General features: G+C 38.4%; 1 protein-coding gene across 15 annotated transcripts in view; it reads left to right on the top strand.

The window, feature by feature from the left end:
- The window catches only part of wu:fj19g03, a 70442-nt gene that overhangs the window by 24340 nt on the left and 25891 nt on the right, over positions 1–20211 (top strand). For 6 of the 15 annotated variants that reach the window (XM_087238213.1, XM_087238225.1, XM_087238214.1 and 3 more), the window contains exon 2: positions 19571–19716. The exons of 5 other annotated variants lie outside the window; for them this stretch is intronic. The gene's annotated coding sequence lies outside the window, so the exon portion shown is untranslated. Of the gene's footprint in view, positions 1–6105; positions 6491–19570; positions 19717–20211 lie in introns of those variants that run through there. 4 more of the 15 variants (XM_087238231.1, XM_087238229.1, XM_087238228.1 and 1 more) reach the window with 3 other exon arrangements.

Genomic DNA, 20211 nt, shown 5'->3' with positions numbered 1-20211 from the left:
ATCCAAACAACACTAAAACACAGTTTTATTTCATCTACAATAATAAAACAATGAACTTGTGTATTTCACATATTCACAGGAGGCACAGGATTTTCTTTTGGCTTAGTCCCTTTAATAATTTGGGGTCGCCACAGCGGAATAAACAGCCAACTGATCCAGCACATGTTTTACACAGCAGATGCCCTTCTAGCCACGACCCAACATTGGGAAACACATAAAAGTGCCAACTGACCCAGACAGAGCTCAAAATGCTGCCCCGGATGCCAAAACATTTTTAATTTTTAAAAATGCTCAGATTTATGACAGTACTTCACTTATAATTATCACTTACTAAATCATTGTGTGAAAAACAACCCAGCATTTTCTAAGTAGAATATAATTAATCAAAAAATGTTGCTCAAATTCAAATGTACTGAGAAATTAGTGAATATAATAAATACATTTATTTTCTTTATTATTATGTATTATGTCTGTAGTAATAGTATAATTATTTATAACCAAACACAAATTCCTAAGATTTGAAATGAAACATCATATGTACTCTAAAAAATACTGGATTGTAACCCAACGGTGGGTTGAATGTGGAGGAACCTACTCTATGGGTAAAAAAATGTCAAATTAATTGAATAAAACTTTGTGTTTGACCCAACAATGTGTTACAACCTAGAGGTCTGCATTCCTGAACAATTTCCGAATAAAGCACGGGAGCGGTCTGTAACTGGTGTCATTTTGGATGGGAGCAGGCGGTCTAACAATATCGCTTCAGACTCCCAAACGAGCGAGCATGTGTATGTATGTGTGTGAATGAGACAGCATGATGCTGTGTTTAGCTTATTTGTTGCTATGTGTGTGTGTGTTTAGCCCCTTTCACACATACAGACCTTTCCGGAAAATTGCCGGCAATTTTCCGGAAAGGTTGTATGCGTGAACAGGCCCTTTTTGAAAATACCGGTAAATTCGTTCTGGCTATTTTCCGAAAAGAGAAGTTGTAACATTACCGGTAATTTGCCGGAATGCTGCGCTGTGTGAATGCAGAAGGAAGATTCCCGTAATAAGCGCGTGCACGTCTAGAACGGGCTGACGTGAGATGTCTGCTTTAGCCAATCACAACAGTCAGACGCATTTACGTCCGCGCGGTTTGTGAGAATAAAAGCCTTTGAATGTTTTTCCAGACACATTTAGCTGCTAGAAGATAGTCAGATCACGTTTATGGGTCAATGACGTGACGCTCATTTTTTTGTGTCCATGTCTTTTAAATAAATTCAAGTAGGTTACAGTTTCAAAATAAATAAGCAAATTACTTGCATACATTCTCTATTTTGAGGACCAAGTTTAATTTTTTGGTTTTAATCCATTTTAAGAAAATTTTTAGGGGATTATTGCAAGAATGTCAATGTGGTGTAACCAAAAAAAATTGGTACCAAATAGTTTACCTTGTTTAAAAAATGTGAAAGCCTCAATGAAACATTGTATCGGCTAGTCTGGCATAATTTTACATTAGACATATTTAATAGTAAATAAAGGTAAATATAGCACAATTGTTTTAAATATTATATTTCATTTGGGGAATTTTTTCTGTCACCTCAAATTTCTGAAATGTCAAGATGGTGTAACCACCATTTATTGAGCCATTTTGTTAATATTGTGCACAAGACAGTTAGACAGGAAATTGAATCACAGAGAAGAACTCTTGATAAGACTAATTGCTGCATGCAAAGGTTAGTAACTCTTTTTAAAATGTGAGATACTTTGACCTTTTTAAGGTATGGTCAGCTATTCTTAGATATGCATGTCAAATGGTAAGACCCCAGAAATGCACTGATAATTGTTCATAATTATAAAAATAAGTATTATATTTAAAAGTTAAATTTGAAATATTCCCACCAAGCCCATGTGCTTACATAGATGTTATTGATAATGCCTGTCAAATTTCATTTTGAGTTGAAATGTCAAGGGGTGTAACTGGTTACACCATTTGACTCATATAGCAGGAGTCTTTCTGTCAGGGGTCAATTTAGTCAAATATCATTAGTTCATGATGCTGATCAAAAATGCGACATAAATTAAACTGCTATTTGTGTTCATAGTGTAGATTATTTATTTATTTTTGTTTGAGAAATAGGTGCTTAATCCACAACCTTACTATTAAAGCTTTGTAAACATAGGATAAAATTATTTTACTGCACAACATGAATGTTTTTTTTTTTGTTTATGTTAATCCATGTTTATATTCACACAATATAATGTACACACTCTCTCATTCACACACACATTCATACACTACAGTCAATTTAGTTTTTCTAATTCACCTATACCGCAAGTCTTTGGACTGTGGGGGAAACTGGAGCTCCCAGAGGAAACCCATGTCAACTCCACACGGTAAGCCATCCTGGTCCATCTTGGACTCAAACCAGCAACCTTGTTGCTGTGAAACAACTGTGCTAACCACATTAGCCACTGTATCACCCTCCTTTGAAATGTTGTAAGTATTTTTTTTCTTCTTGAGAAAGTCTTATTTCTTTTAGTTTGGATAGAATAAAAGCAGTTTTTAAAATGTTTAAGCAGTTTTTAAGGTCAATATTGTTAGCCTTCTTAAATACAGAACAAACCACAGTTACCCAATGACTTGGCCAATAGATCTTACTTGCCTAATTAACCTAATTACATTTTTAAATGTCACTTTAGGCTGAATACTAATGTCTTACAAATTATCTAGTCAAATATTATGTGCTGTCATCATGGCAAAGATTACGGAAGAAATCAGTTATTAGAATTTAGTCATTTAAACTATTTTGTTTAGAAATGTGTTGACAATAATAATTTCTTTTTTAAATAAAAGAAAAAATTAACATGGGAAATGAAACAAGGTTGACAAGCCTCTATAGACTGAGTGCACACAGCCTTAAGTTTTGGAGGTTTTCATACTTGATGCGCTTGCTGTTGTACTATTATTATTAACAACTGGAGGTGACTCGGAGGAACTTTAATGATGAAAAGTTGTGAAGAACAAGTCAGAAGTTGCTAAACAAATGAATTGCAGTTGAAATCAGTTTTGTTTGGGTTTTTTTACAGCATGTCTGATAAAAAAATTTCTTCTGGAGAAAGTCTTATTTGTTTTATTTAGGCTAGAATAAAAGCAATTTTTAAAAGCCATTTTGAGGTAAAAATTATTGGCCCTTTTAAGCTTTTTCCCCGCGATAGTTTACAGAACAAACCATGGATATACAATAAGTTTTCTAATTACTCTAACCTGCCTAGTTAACCTAATTAAGCCTTTAAATGCTACTTTAAGCTGTATAGAAGTGTCTTGAAGAATATCTAGTCTAATATTATTTACTGTCATCATGGCAAAGAGAAAATAAATCAGTTATTAGAGATGAGTTATTAAAACTATTATGTGTTGAAAATGTGTTGAAAAAATCTTCTCTCTGTTAAACCGAAATTGGGGAAAAAATAACAGGGGAGCTAATAGCTCAGGGAGACTAATAATAATTCTGCATAATTCTGAAGTTAACTGTATAAAATAAATAGTTTGTGGATAAGTTGTGAATACACTCATGAAATTATTTGTTGTCAGTCAGTCGTGTATGCTTACAAAAATTGGCCTTTAATCCCAGCACCAAGGCAACAACGAGTAAGCAGCAGTTCTTACGTACTAGTGATTTACGTACAGTGTTTGGCAAATTGTTTCTAAATAGCTTAAAAGTAAAATAGTGGATTTTTTTCTAATATCATCTACTTATTTTTATTTTAGTTAAGCAAACTGAAAAGAAACAGTGATGGAAAAGGTGTTAAATGTTAAACATGTTTCTTTAGTTTGTTAATATTCTATTGATGAGGGCCACACATTTAATGTAAAGGATGTTATTACTTGGTGTATTAAAGTTCAGCAACCTGGTCTCATTGTTCTAAACACATTTGTCAATGACAATCCCACTGAAATTGTTGACTATCATTCTTAATTTGAATTGATTTTAATTGTCAATTTCAAAATCTTTGGCTGTAGAAGCAACACTGTCAGGTGGTGTAACTGGTTTTTGTCAATTGGTGTAACCAGTATTTTACATAAAAATATAATTATGTACATGGAAATAATGTGAAATTAAAATTAAAACACTTAGTTTAGTGTAATAAAATAGTTTTTAACATTTTTTACATAATTTGTCAAAGATTATTTAGAAACCAGAAGTGTTTTTAGCATGTGTCTGGCCGAATATTGCAAAAACTCATTAAAATGTACATTTAGAGATAATGCGAATACAATAAATGTTATTGTGGTATTTTAAAATGAAGTATTTATTTCAGTGTGTACACTTGCATATCATCTAGAAGGAGTAAATTTTTTAATATTTCACAATTTTTGGCAGTTACACCATTTGACATTTTCAGTTGCATTCAGTCTTAATGTCTGTAAAAAATGGTGTAAATGTTATTTTTAATTACATAAAATCAACATGAATACAATCTGTACATTTTAAAATATCTGACGGATGCTTTTAAATCAACTTTGTAAAAGATTTTTAAATTTCCCATCTTGCCAAACCTGTTTTGTCACTGACCCTTATATGTTCTTCTTAATGCCAACTGTGTAAATAATCATCGATGAGATGCTTATGATAAGCCGTTGTTTGTTTACCTTTAAGCTTTGCGTGTGCCTGTGAAACAGCCTGTGAGCGCCTGCACACGCACATATTATGAACATCTCGACATGAGAAAGTGATCCTGCGAAAGTTGTTCACAATATTGATCATCCATAGAGTTTGTAATTTAGTCAAATGTTTACAAATACAAGCGCAGCCGTTTAAAGCTCATTTGTGGTGAATGATGTCAGAATTTACCGGTATTTTGGAATGGATGTGTGAATGCTCTTTTCCGGAAAATTTCCGTAACGTCCTCGCCTGTGTGAACAGCGCTTTTTTGAATAAACCGGTAAAGTCGTTCCGGAAATTTTCCAGATATTTACCGGTATCACTGTGTGAAAGGGGCTTTTGAGTGTCTGTTTGTGTGTGTGTGTGTGAGTGTGTGTGTGTGTGTGTGTGTGTGCGAATGAGAGAGAGAGCTTTGTGCTGTGTGCTGTATGTGTGTGTGTGTGTGTGTGTGTGTGTGTGTGTGTGTGTGTGTGTGTTTGAATGAGAGAGAGCGTAATGCTGTCTGTGTGTGTGTCACTTGCTTGGTGCTTATGTGTGTGTGTGTGTGTTTATACAGACAGCTTGTTATAGGCTGTCTGGACTCTGTATAGCTGGGTGGTTTTCTGTTTTGTTCTCCCCCCCACCCGTTAGCGGGAACGAGCGCGACAGGTAGTAAACAGGGCGGGTCGGGCAGCGGGACAACAAATGCTGAATATAAGCGGGATCGGTCGGGTTCGGGCTAAAACCTGGCGGGAGCGGGATTCAAAATTTAGTCCCGCGCAGATCTCTATTACAACCAACTCAGGCTGATTTAGAAAACGTAGCCCTATATACATTTCTGGAGAGCCCCAAAAACGTTCCAGGAGCTATGTTTTTTTTTTTTTTTTTTTGCCGTTTTTGTTTTCGTGAATGCACCAGAGGCCGATGGTTACGCTTTTTAAGATGTCAAATTTTTCTCAGAAGTGCCATTCGCACCTGAGGCTGCTGTCAACTGACTGACTGACCGGCTGACTGATTCCCCCTCCTCCTTCCCTAAACACAAAGGACAGTTTTTTTTTTTAAAGCAAACCAGAAAAAGACGTTTGCCACGTTTTCTAGTTGAAAAGGAATGCCATTATATCGGCCCGTAGCATTCGTTTTAAAGACTAAATGCAGCCATACATACCTCTGGCTACATAATTCGCAATCTCCAGAAATGTAAATAGGGCTACGTTTTCAGAATGAGCCTGTGTTGGTTACAACAGCCCAGCATTTTTCAGAGTGTGGATGAAGGCAGACTATATTCAACACAACCGAACCTGAGTTTGTTTTATTATATTATATTTTGCTTTGCATCGGTGTAATGTTATTGTCTATCAGACTGTACAGCAGACATGAAGATAAACAGTTTGTCCCACTACAGTAAACAGCATATGAATGTTATCAATGAGTCCCTCTGTTTACTTTTTTTTCTAATTGTGTCTCTGCATTTGTTCAGTGCTAAAAATAAGCAGGACAGGTCATGTACTGTCTCATGACCTTGCCGTGGGTTTCAGTGTTCTCTGGGGTCTATCAGATCCACTGGATTCCCCAATGATGATCTTCCTGGTGTCAGCAGCTACTGAAACATGGGAATCACGGAAACCCAAAACACAGTAAGACTCCTAACCACGTGTGGTGGAAAAAATTGTGGGAAGGCCTCAGTCTTTCTGGAATTCTGTATTCCCATCAGTCCGAATCTGAAGAAAACAAGCAGGTCTATACTGTAGAGATCCACATGGAAAGCGTCAATTTAGAGCAAAGTAGAGCTCGCTGTATTATAGAACGAAACCAAAGATCAAGACCTGCTTTCCGGTGCAAACAGTCATCGCTGTCAGCAAGAGGTAAATAAAGCTTTTTAGCTTTTGTGCAGATAATGTTGGCATCCAGCGTGATGTTGTTGTCCTGCAGTCACTGATCCACAAAACTAAAGCATACTTCATCCTTAAGGGGGTCACAGACCTGACACGCATATTCGCATGTTATTAAAAAAATTATTATTCAGATGATGCCAGGGCCGGAGTGGGACTCCTTTCAGCCCTTGAGTTTCAAGCCTTAACGCCCCATTCACACGGGGCTTCAGCGTCAACGATTGACTGAAGGCGTGTCTGAAGTTGGGGCTGAAGCGATCGTCATAGAAGCGTCAGCCAATGAAATTCAGTCAGCAATAGGCCACTGTCTGATCTGGTGTACTTGCATGCATACAGCGATCTGATTGGCTGACGCTTCAGTCGGCGCTTGAAAAGTTGAGCTAGACAGATCCACAATGCAGTTCGGCAGTGCCTGACGTCACCCATTCAAAGTGAATGGGAAGCGTTGACGCTGATGCCAGGCACGTGCACACATAAGGCTCAACCTGTGCAGCGCACATGCCCTTTTTAGTCTTGGATAGAAAGTGCCCTTCCAAAATGATCAAAAGTGCCCCTGCGACACATACCGCCCTTTAGTAGGCGCGCGACAACACCGCTCTTGAGTACGCGCGCTTACTATCCTCCCCCCACCACGCTTTACAGTACGCGCGCGACAACAGCGCTGATCAGAACAGATCAGATCAGAACCCATGCAGAGACTGTCCAAAGTGCATGTGCACATGTGTAGGATAAATTTTTTGAAGGGGGGTTGTTGTTGACAAAAAAAAAATTCAAAAAAATTATCCTACACATGTGCACATGCACTTTGAACAGTCTCTGCATGGGCCTGGCTGATGCCCCATGTTATCGGGGCGTAAGGCCGGGCACACCGAGACATTTTTTGCTCACGTTTTCCGTCAACACAATGTGACGAGGAGGGATTTGGTGGAGAGAGGTATGCATTTGTAGGACACTCTTGAAACTTTTGGGAGACTTGAGATGTCTGCTATAGTACGCTTTAAAAACACTATAGAGTATTCTATATTTTTCAGTGTGGTATTTTTATTTTGTGTGATACATTATCTATTTGTATTTTCCATCCCGACGTTATAGCATCACATCCTGTCCAATCTGTGGACTTTATTGCAACAAACCCTTTTAACATGCTGCAGCTGAAGTCAGTAGAAAATGATAGTGTTATCGTGACGGGGTACAAACATCCTCCCCTTTGTCAGCGACCACTGAAATCCTCTTTTCAGCCCGCTGAAGATTTCTTCACTATTATGCATTGACGTCAGTCCAGAAGTGAAGCGTATCCTCCGTCTCTGGCAGATACCAGTCAGAGGGAGATCCTTCTTATCTGACACACACACACACACACAGTCCACTGTTTCAATATTTCTCTTTCCAGTTTCACTCCCGCTTCCCGCTAGTTCAGGAGCCGCAGGTCTCAGACAGCAGCTGTTAATGTTGGACAGAAATCAAGATCACTAGGACACGAGGAAAGACTGAAAAAATGATGAAAAGAGAAGCCATGAACAACTTCTGCTATACATCTTCCCCTTAGTTTGATCATCTATCTATCTATCCATCCATCCATCCATCCATCCATCCATCCATCCATCCATCCATCGTTCTCTTTGCCGTTTTGTTATTTTATCTGTCTGTCTATCCTTCTATAATATATATTGTTTATCTGTTCCTTATTCTATCCATCATTCATCTGTTCATTGTTCTGTCATTCATCTGTCCATTGTTCTATCCCTTGTTTATCTGTCTTGTTCTATCCATCATTCAACCCTCCATCCTTCTATCCGTGATTCATCCCTCCATCGTTCTATCCATCATTCATCTGTCTACCATTCTAATTGTCATTCATTCATCATCCATTCATAGTTCTATCCATCATTCATCCATTCATAGTTCTATCCATCATTCATCCATTCATTGTTCTATACCTCACTCACCAGTCTATAGTTCTATCCATCGTTATCTATCCATTGTTCTATCTGTCATTCATCCGTTCATCGTTCTATCTGTTATTCATCTGTCCATTTTTTCCCTTGTTCATCTATTCCTTCATTCTGTCCATCATTCATCCCTCCATCTTTCTATCCGTGATTCATTTCTCCATCGTTCTATCCATCATTCTTCTGTCCACCGTTCTATTAGTCATTCATTCACCATCCATTATTCATCCATTCATCGTTCTATCCATCATTCGTCCATCCATTGTTCTAAACCTCGTTCACCATTCCAGTTCTAGCTATTGTTCTATCCATTATTCATCCAACCATCTTTCTATCCGTCATTCATCCGTCCATCATTCTATTAGTATTTATTCATCTGTCCATCGTTTCGTCCGTCATTCGTCTGTCCGTTGTTCTATTCATCATTCATCGATCAACATTCTAGCCATCGTTCATCTGACCATCGTTCTATCCGTCATTCATCTGTCCGTTGTTCTATACATCATTAGTCCATCCATCGTTCTATCCGTCATTCATCCACCATTGTTCTCGACATCATTAATCTCTCCATCATTCCATTCTTTGCTCATGAGTCCGTTGTTCTATCCATCATTTATCCGTCCATTATTCTATTAGTCATTCATTCATCATCCATCATTCTATCCATCATTCATCCATCTATCGTTATATACCTCGTTCACCAGTCCACAGTTCTATCTATCGTTCATCTATCCATTGTTCTATCCATCATTCATTCATCCATTGTTCTATACCTCGTTCACCAGTCCATAGTTCTATCTATCGTTCATCTATCTATCCATTGTTCTATCCGCTATTCATCCGTCCATCTTTCTATTAGTATTCATTCATCCGTCCTTTGTTCATCTGATGTCACTCATCTGTATATCATTCTATCCCTCGCTCATCTGTCCGTTCTCTTATTCATCATTCATTTATCATTCTTCCATCATTCATCCGCCCATCATTCATCTATCATCATTCTAGCCATCGTTCATCCGTCCGTTGTTCTATTCATCATTCATCCATTCATCTATCATCATTCTAGCCATTGTGTATCTGTCAATCGTTTTATCCATCATTCATCTGTCCATCTTTCTATTATTCATTCATTCATCCATCCAACGTTCTGTCCATCACTCATCCATCCATTGCTCTCTTCATTTCATACTATTGTTCTTTCCATCAATCCATCGTTTATCTATCGTACTATTGTTCTGTCTGTCCGTGGATTTGACGCTCTATCCGTCTGTTGTTCTATCTGTAATTTTATCTACCATACTATTATTCCATCTGATCCAATCGTTCTATCTTTTGCTTTATCTGCCGTTTTTTCTATCATGCAATCTTTCTATCCATCCATCTACAGAAATGAATGAAACTTTTATTTGCTCTTCAATACATAAATCTTAAAGGGATACTTCACCCAAAATTGAAAATTGTATCTTAAAGAAAGCTGGAAACCTGTTACCATTGACTTCCATAGAATTCCTGCGACGTAAGTCAGTGGTTAGAGATTTTCAGCATTCCACAGAATATCTTCTTTTGTGTTCAACATAATAAAAAAACTCATACAGGTTTGGAACCATTTGAAAGAATGTAAAATGTGAGCCAATTTTCAGTTTTGTGTGAACTAGCCTTTTACGTTTAAACAGTGTTTTATTGTCACACGTTTAAGCAGACAGAAAGGATGAGGCGGTGAGAAAATCGTGATTTGTCAGGAAAACAATAAATCAGGACCTCATCAATTCTTTACATATAAAGGCCAGTCACACACCATCTTTCACACAGTCCTGAATCAGTGCTACTCATCATCAGCCGAGCGTTTTTCAGATCCTCAGCGAAGGTCAGTGTCTGTGAATCAGTGCAGATCACAATACATGTGTTTAATATCAAACCACATCCATACACACACAAAATCAGGCCTGCGTATTGACAACCACTCCGTTTATTCCCAGGCAGAGCTGCATAAAAACATGAAGGATGGCCAGCGTTGGAGGAAAACCATTTATTTTTGTAGTCTGTTTTGCTTCATTACGTCCACACCACAGTGTTTATGGGAGACTCGGCGAAACCGCAGATCTCACGGACCGAACGCATTTAGTCCCGGCAGCGTTTTTACATCCAGCGGAGGCATATTTTAACTCTCAGTAGAGATCTTGATCAAGTCCGCATGACTGGAATGTACACCAGTGTCATTCTGTATTATAATCAATCCTTACCTTTTTTGGGTTTGCAGCGCAGACGGGCTATAAGCGTATGCAAGACTTTATGTTTCAGCTTTTCCGATGCTCCAGAGAAAGAAGTTTTGAATCTAATTGAGGTTTATGTGGTGGTTGGGGAGATGTCGGAAAACAGAGCCCTTTCTCACAGACAAACACACATATTTATATGTCTCTACTTGGACTTTTTGTGGTTTCACATTCACATCTTAATGGATTCCAATCAGCACTGATGACCTAAATCCCTAAATATGCCTTTATTATTGATGATTTATACATTATTTAATCAGCCTTGAGTCTTTGTTCATTTTGTGTTGACGTTTTTGCTTCAATCGAGAATAAATATATGCAAATGGGTAAGAAAAATCACACTTTATTCAAAAGGAAAACACGTACATTTCTCTTACTCCATTGGTAGTAATTATAATACATTTTTCAGCACTCAAGACTTCATTTGTTTTGCTTCTTATTAACGTATCTTGATTTAAGATTGATATTTATACTAGAAAATGACTAAAATACCTTGCTTTTTATCTTGTTTTTCAGTTCTAGGGATGCAACGGTTATAGCACAGGTGTCAAACTCAATTCCAAAAGGGCCGCAGCTCTGCACAGTTTAGTTCCAACCCTAATTAAACACACCTGATCAAACTAATTGAGTCCTTCAGGCTTGTTTGAAACCCACAGGTAAGTGTGTTGGAGCAGGGTTGGAACCAAACTGTGCAGGGCTTCGGCCCTCCAGGAATTGAGTTTGACGGCCCTGGACAGATTTTGGATGTACGATTATAGTCTAAGGTTTCACAGTTTTCCAGATTATTATGCATTCATTCATTTCAAAACACTACTAGTTTAGAAAATCACATGAAAGCTCCGGATAATTTAAAGTGTTAGTTATTGCTGCTCAGTAACCAAATAACAAAGCTCAACATAATAATAAAAACAATCAATAGTCCATTTCTCTTTGGACATAAAAGTAAGTGAAAAAAGGTTTTTGACATTTAAACATAATAATTTTACACTGAAAATGAATGACAAAACAGTAAATAAATTATTAAAACTAAGAATAAATAATAGTATTTGTCTAATGTAAATCTAATCTACATATTAGCTACACTGTAACACCCAAAAAGTTTGAAGAAGTGACCATATGCTGGAATAGTTGGCGGTTCGTTCCACTGTGGCGACCTTTGAATTAGACACTAAGCCAAAGGAAAATGAACAAATGGAATATACTGTACAGATCTGCACGATTGCTTTCTCGACATAATCAGAGTAGTTGACCTAAGCTGAGATATAATATTGCATGATGGAATTATGAATTGTGCATATTTACATCATGCTATGCATTTTATAATCCTTTGAAGGGTATTATGGGACATTGAAGATGAAACGTTTTGAAGAAATGACTGTCATTGGCCTTTTTTAAGTTTGGTGTGATATATTGTCTGGGCTTGTTTTGTAAATCACAGTACAAAAACCTGGTAGTAAACTGCCAAATACTTTTTATATTATTTAGCGGACTCTATATATTATTACTCATACAATATATAAATCTCAAACCACTAAAATGTCAATAAAAGTCACTTTGTTATACTGCAGAGTTGAATTTTCCACTATAAAAGTCAACAGAGCACACTTAAAAGGCTCATAAATAAGCAAAAAAACGTGAATACCGAAATATGAAAACTATTAACAAACATCATGTTGCTGTCAATTAGCATGTTGCTCATATGTTGAACGTTTTGAGAAAGTGCAGGCATATAAGAATGTGTGTAGTTTACAATGTCATGGCTTGAAAAGAAATAGCTGTCTACTCACAGCAAGAAGTTCACTGGTTCGAGTCCTGGCTGGGTCAGTTGGCATATCTGAGTTTGGATGTTCTCCCCGTGTTGGCATGGGTTTGCTCCGGGTGCTGCGGTTTCCCCAACAGTCCAAACACATGCGCTATGGTAAACTAAATTGGTCAAAGTGTATGTGAATGATTGTTTATGGGTGTTTCTCAGTACTGGGTTGCAGCTGGAAGGGCATCCACTGTGTAAAACATATGCTGGAATAGTTGTCAGTTCATTCTGCTGTGGTGACCTCTGAAATAGAGACTAAGCCAAAGGAAAATGAATGAATGAAATATACAGATCTGCACAATTGCTTTCTCAAGCTAACATAATCGGAGTAGTAAGCTAGGGTTTAATATTGCATGATGGAATTATGAATTATGCATATTTACATGATGCTGAATCTCATGGATTTGTTTCTGTTCTGATCTCATTTTTGACATCAGCAATAGCCTCATGTCGACAGCATGCATTAAAGAAAAAATTAAATATGCACTCAAGTTCAGAAAGAGTTGCTTTAAGAAAAGCAATCCCCCTGCAACTTTGTAGGCAGTGTGTTTTCAGCCAGTCAGAGCACGACTAGATCAAAGCCACTGCAGGAACGCTCACGATTTGTGTGACGCACAGAACAAACCCCAGCAGATTGCAGCGTCACCATAAAAAAAGTCCTGGAAATGAGCACTAATGATCGGTCATCTGTGCATCTCAAATGGCAAATGGAGGAGAATTCTGCTGTTCTGCTGAAACTTATTATTATTATTACAAGATCTCTCCTTCCAGGGCGATAAAATGTCCGCATAAAAAGTTTCACATTAACACAGACACAAATACACAAAACAAACAAAATACAACTTCAACTCATTTCAATTCAAAAATACTTTCAAGAGTTCACACTTAGCTCATGATTTATACATAGCTTGTTTGGCATGCTGTCCCGGGAGAGAGCCCTGAGCTCAAGGGATCCTCGAGCCCAGGACTCCCCCCCTTTTGCAGGGCGAGTGGAGATTGAGCTCAGGTCTATCTCAAACTCCCCCGCTGCTGAGGCCAAGGCGAACTTCCTGAGAGTAAGACATTATAAAAAAGGTTTAGGCTTGTTTTATCTATAATATAGAGCACATTTGGATGGTGGGAGAAAACCGGGGAACCCAGGGGAAACCCACGCGGACACGGGGAGAACATGTAAACTCCACACAGAAATACTAGATGGCTCAGCGAGGACCCAACACCATTGGTATTCTTGCTGTGAGGCAACAGTGCTAGTCACTGGGCCACCGTGCCGCCCATTCTGGATAAAGGAGGAAGAAGGGGAGGAGGGGGGATTCTTCCAGACGAAGATAGTTGTAGAAAGGAAATGAGGATATATATAGTGATTTTGGATCCTTTGATTGGAGGATCATAATTAGCTAATGTGGACCAGCTGGGTCAATCATGAGCACATGCTCCTCTCGAAATTGGTTTAAAATTAAACTTCACTTAAAATCTTTCGGAAGCTGTAAGAAACAATGAAAGAAAGAATAAACATATGTTACTTGCTTTAACACGTTACTATCGTTATTTGGGTTGTAACTACATTTACATGAATTAGCATTGTGCTAGCACTTTATTAGCATGTTTTAGCAGAGACTGTATAAAAACATCATTAGCACATTCCTGTATTTTGTGATTCATGCATTTTTTTTTGTGAATGATACAAATACACAAGCAAATTTCCACTTTAGCTCATTTCTTTTTTTTTTTAGCTAGTGTAACAGGCAAGCTAGTGAAGTGCTAAGCAGGTAATCCTCACTCCACTGACCTCTAAAGATTACCCATTGTTACAGAGGGTATAGTCTTTAGACTCCTTGTTTGAGCTACCGGCTTCCATGCGGAGAGTTCGGTCCCAGCTCAGAGTGGGTTAGGTGTTGTAGGAGCGACGGGGGTCACATTGGTGCCGTGACCCGGATGGGAGTGACGTTTAGGGGGCTAAGTGTAACAGAGGCCAGCTAGTGAAGTGCTCCTCTAAGGTGTTCTAGTGAAAGACGCCAATGACCATGGTCAATAGCCTCCTTAAGCTGCGTTTACTCTAGAGATAGATGAATCGTCAAGCGTGAGTGATTTACATGTTAAGTCAATGCAAAGACACAAATAGATATCCTGCTGGGCGGTTTGCGTAAATGACGCTATTCACAGGAATGAAGCAGCGCGACTTGATTTTTTTGTGGGTTTGATGCGCTTAATGCGTGAATTGCTCAAGTTCTAAACTTCAGTGGACATTCGCGCTGCGTTAACCAATCAAGCTTGCTCTAATATGGGTGTGATTAATACCTGGTGCACTGTTGTTGGTGTCCTGATGGGGAAAATTCTCTTGCCAACAACAGACAACAGCTCATCAAACTGGGCTCGACATCATCCAAATATAGTTTCTGGAAAGGTTGATGAACTCTCAGAGCTGGGTTGACTCGGACACGGTGCCGAACGAATATACGCTGTTTTTCAGCCTTCCTAAAGCACAAAAAGCACAGCTGTTCTCTCAATAAAATCCATGTTAGCCATTTAGCAATGAAGCTTGAGTCCCCGGCAGACAGAAGTACCGCCCCTGACGCGAATCTGCGTCTATTGTGTTGTGAATTTGACAACACAGGCTAATTCTGAAAACGTAGTCCCGTGGCCGTTTCTGTAGACCGCGAAATACGTCCTGGGAGGTATGTATTTTTGCAGTTTTTGTTTTCGCAAATCCACGAGAGGATGCTGTGTGCGCTTTTTTGCATCTCAAATTTCTCTCGCGAATGCTGTTCATGCCCGTGCTGTTCTCGCGTAATCCCACCAGAGGCCGCTGTCGACCGGCCGTCTGTCTGACTGACTAAATGAATGGCCGACCGGCCAATTGGCTGACCCACCCTCCCCCTTCCCTAAACCCAACCAATTTTATTGATTGACCCGCCCACCCACTTCCCTAAAGCCAACCGATGATTTACAAAAGCCGTCCAGAAAAAGAAAAGCCCTTGTCTGATTTTTACCACATCCTCACCCTCTTATTCACTTGTTTGTTTAATTTTTTGGATTCTGTTTTTGTCTCACCTGATTTCTGGAACCGCTCTTCCCCGTACTCGAACCCGGTCGTCGTGATCAACTCCTCTCTACGTCTCAGGTCTGCCGACGTACACAAGCTATCTGGACAAACTGGTTGTGGCGGGAAAGCCCTCCGCACCATGGTAAGCAGTCAGCTGGTAAGCACGAAAAGGAATAATAATAATAATAATAATAAATTCTTACATTTATATAGAGCTTTTCTGGGCACTCAAAGCACTTTACATAATTGGGGGGGGGGGGGGCACTGTCTCCTCATCCACCACCTGTGTGCAGCATCCACCTGGATGATGTGACGGCAGCCATTTTGCGCCAGACTGCACACCACACACCAGCTGATTGGTGGAGAGGAGACAGTGATGAAGCCAATTGGAATATGGGTAGGGTTAGGAGGCAATGATGGATAGATTTGGCCAGGATGCCGGGGTTAAACCCCTACTCTTTTCGAAGGACATTCTGGGATTTTTAACGACCACAGAGAGTCGGGACCTCGGTTTAACGTCTCATCTGAAAGACGGTGCTCACTGAGCAGTATAGCGTCCCCGTCACTATACTGGGGCATTAGGACCCACACAGACCGCAGGTTGGGCGCCCCCTGCTGGCCTCACCAACACCACTTCCGGCAGCAACCTTGCTTTCCCATGTGGTCTCTCATCCAGGTACTGACCGGGCGCAGCCCTGCTTAGCTTCAGTGGGCGACCATGTGAGAGTTGCAGAGAGCTAGCTGCCGGAATAGCATCATACCATCCTGTAGTTTTCGCTTAAAAAAATTAAATGCAGTCATATTTACCTCCGGCTACATAATTAGTGGTCTCCAAAAATGTCCACGGGACTACGTTTTCAGAATGAGCCTGTGTTGGAATTTGACATGCGAATGAAGCGCGTAAACTCAAAATGTGCATGCGTCTATTTACGCACAAATTGCGCAATTTATCTGCGCGTATTGCGTCTGATGTGAACAGACCATTAGAGCAACTGGCTCTTAAGCGGAATAATGCCGGTTTGATCCCACTGGGGTGGGTTGTGTGGGATTGGCAGGGGTTATGCTAGAAAAGAAAATAATTATAGTCTCCAAAGAATAACTTGATGTACTAGATGCATGTGGTTATTTAGAGAAAATGAAGATTAAAATGAAATCAAAGGCTGTTTGGTTCTTTCAGGGATAGTTGACACTCACTTTGAAAGTAAAAAACACACATGCAGCCATAACAAAATGAATAGCTTTAAGTCCCCTAACTGTACATGGAAGTATTATGCAATGAAAACTGAATGTTATTTACAACATTATTATGTTTAATCCACTGAGCGTGTTCATGACAGCCTTGGAACAGGTGCAAAATGTAATAACACTTCATTATCGTCAGATTTACATATTCTTTATTGTGTCGATTTGTGATTTCTCAATTAATGTGAAACACCTGCCTGAAATATTCACTTAGATGTCTGCTTAATTGCGGTTTGTTTTGCGACAGAGGAAGTGGAACTAATCTGACTTTGATTTGCATGTCAAGGTGCAAAAAGAACAAAGAAGAAGAAGAAGCGGAAGAACAATTTCACGACAAGCATATAATGATAATGACAGAAGAGCAGGAACAATCGTTCAAACAAAATAAAGTCATATCTCTGGTTTCCCACCTTTGTTGACTCCCATTTCTCGTCTTTTCTCATGTAAATCATTAAGGCTGCGAGTCAGTTGGTGTTTAGCACACTACAATCAAATCCATTTACATTTTAATGAGTACGCCGAGAAAAAAGGATGAAAAGCAAAACTGATTGACCGCTTTGTAGCAAGAGGAAGAGAAAGAGCAAATGAACAGGAAAATGGTGGTAGGAGGAAATAAAAGACGAGTGGAAATGAGAGAGTTTGTGGATGAAAGAAAAATGAGGTCAAGAGAAGATGAGACGAACATTTACAGACTTAATTTCGGCCTCCTGCGAAATTTAAATGATTTTTTACAATATTTTCCATGAAGCAACTTTTTTTCAACACATTTTTGAACGTAATAGTTTCTAATAAATATTTATTTTGTCTTTGCCGTGATTGCAGTTCTTAATATAATATAATAATATAATACTATAACTTTTTGATTTGGTGCACTGTAAAAAAAAATCTGTAATTTTCCTTGTTTTTTTTCCAGCTGCTGGGGTGTCAAAAAAAAAAGGAAAATAACGACAGAAATATTACATTAAATTAAATTACAGTACAATAAATTAAATTACAGAAGTTCAAATTTTAGGAAATTTCTGTAATTTAATGTCTGTTGTTCTACGGTAAATTTCTGTAATTTAACGGCTGTTATTTTACGTATTTTTATTGTAAAATTACGGATTTTTTTACAGTGTGGCTAAATCAAATGAATTCGTACAATCTCATTCATAAAGTTTAGTACAATTTGCTCATCCCCCAATGACAGTGGGGTTTAGGGGTGAGGTTGGGTGACATGCTTCCTTTTTAAAATTGTACATTTTCGTACGACTGAACTCATACAAATCTGTATGAATTAGCCACTAACCTGAGAGCCACCCTCCTGCAGATTTCAGTTGCAACCCATGTCTAACACACCTGACTGTAATTATCACGTGGTGTTCAGGTCCTAATTAATTGGTTCAGGTGTGTTTGATATGGGTAGCAACTGAAATCTGCAGGAAGGTGGCTCTCCGGGAACAGGGTTGGCCACCCCTAAGGGTAAAGTCTAGATTGGATATGCGGCCAGCCGGAACTGCAACATGCACATTAATAAAGCAGTATTTTTTATGACAATGTATTACAATAATTAATATTTTTACAGTACTGTGAGGGTTGGGTTTAGGGTTGGGGTGGGGGTAGGCGTTAAAAAATACATTTTTATTGAGTAATTTAATAGATAACATAACTAAATACTCGGTACAACAACTGTTTTTACATGACTATGACGGTTGGGTTTAGGGTTGGGGTGGGGGTAGACGTTAATAAAATACAACAAATGAGAAATTTAATAAATAATAAAAATAATTCTTGTTAACTTCCGGCCGCAAACGTATCTGCTCTATCAACAACCACCCCTGAGCTAGTGTTTGAATGATTCTCTAGAGTAATGTCTAAAGTCAAGACAAAACAGGTGATTTTGCTCACATTTTAAAATTATAAAGCTGAATGACATGAAATGCCATCAGTCTACAGAGATATCTCCCAGTATTTCTCTGTTGCAAATGGGAGATCACAATATTACTATGGTATAATTACAGCGCTACAACATACAAAAGAGAAAGGCCGACTTAGAAAGTTATTTAGCTGGTTTTTTTATTATATATTTTTATTTCGCTTTTTTAAGAATTAACAATACAGAACATCAAAACAAACAGCAAACAAACTAAATTAAAACATACACAATATATAAAATGAACAAGTAAAATTAAATTAAATAAATAAATAAAAAAGGAGGAGCTACAGTATAAGCCAGTAGAAACAAAAACATTTTGTCAAATCAAATCAAGTGGGACTGTTTTAATGTAGTTCAAAAATGGATTCCAAATCTTTTTAAATACTTCATCCTTTCCTCTCAAAGAATAGGTGATCATCTCCAATGGTATACAGTTACAAACTTCTTCTGAGATCCACAGTCCAATTGGTACATCATTAGTTATTTAGCTGTTTAATAATGATTTGATCTTTTGGCTTTCCAGGAACAGAGTTGGCCACCCCTGTACTAAATGATTAGGATAATAATTTTAATTGATAATTTCCATTGAATCCATTGAATAATTAATAAAACAAGCTTCTTCTAACTAACCCTAGCAGGATTTTAGCACTGAACTGCATAAATAAACACCACTAATATTTCTACCAGAATCACTTTATGTTTTTGAAGACAAGTTAGTAAAAACACATATTTTTAAACGCATTAAAATGCTTCTCATGCACACTCTTGATTTAGGCTGAGCATGTTCTCATTTCTGCTTTAAAATTCATTCTGATATTTGTGTGCAGGGCCACAGCATTAGAAAAGTCATTAAAGGAGGAGTGCGAGTGTGAGCCAAACTCTTTCGTCACACCGCTCACGTACTGCAGATTGTGCGATCCATGAAGATTGTGTAACCTGTGCTTCTACAATCAAGATGCACAACCGTCTGCAGGTGTCAAGTGGACATTTTGCTCAATTTAAACAAACTTTATATTGGATTAAAGAAAACAGGCTAAGAGGAAGTTTGAAGTAGCACGATAAGCTTATAGTTTGGAGATTTTAAAATTGGGGTGATTTTAAGTTCATATTAATTTCGATAGCTCAGTGTTTGGCACAGTTGCAGTGCTCGCTATGGAGATCGGTTGCTAGAGTCATGGGCTTTACAATTCCTAGAATGTATTAAAATGTTAAAGGGGTGGTCCAGAGTGTATTCTTAGATGTGTTTATGGGGTGCATTGGAATGTGTGCTCATGCTTTATTTGTAGAAAATCACGTTATTTTTTCATATATCCTACTTTGTTTATAAACAGCTACTCAGCTAACATGAAAACTGCATATTTTCTAGTTCCTTTAAAGACCCACTCTCAAGAGGCTCTGATTGGTCAGCTAACATAATGTGCTGTGATTCACAGATCAGCTCCACCAAGAAGCATCTCTGTTATAACAT

Source organism: Danio rerio, chromosome 1 (genome assembly GCF_052040795.2).
Source record: "Danio rerio strain M-AB ecotype USA chromosome 1, GRCz13ab, whole genome shotgun sequence".
Taxonomy (NCBI): Eukaryota; Metazoa; Chordata; class Actinopteri; order Cypriniformes; family Danionidae; genus Danio; species Danio rerio.
This window is presented reverse-complemented; position numbering and strand designations above follow the sequence as displayed.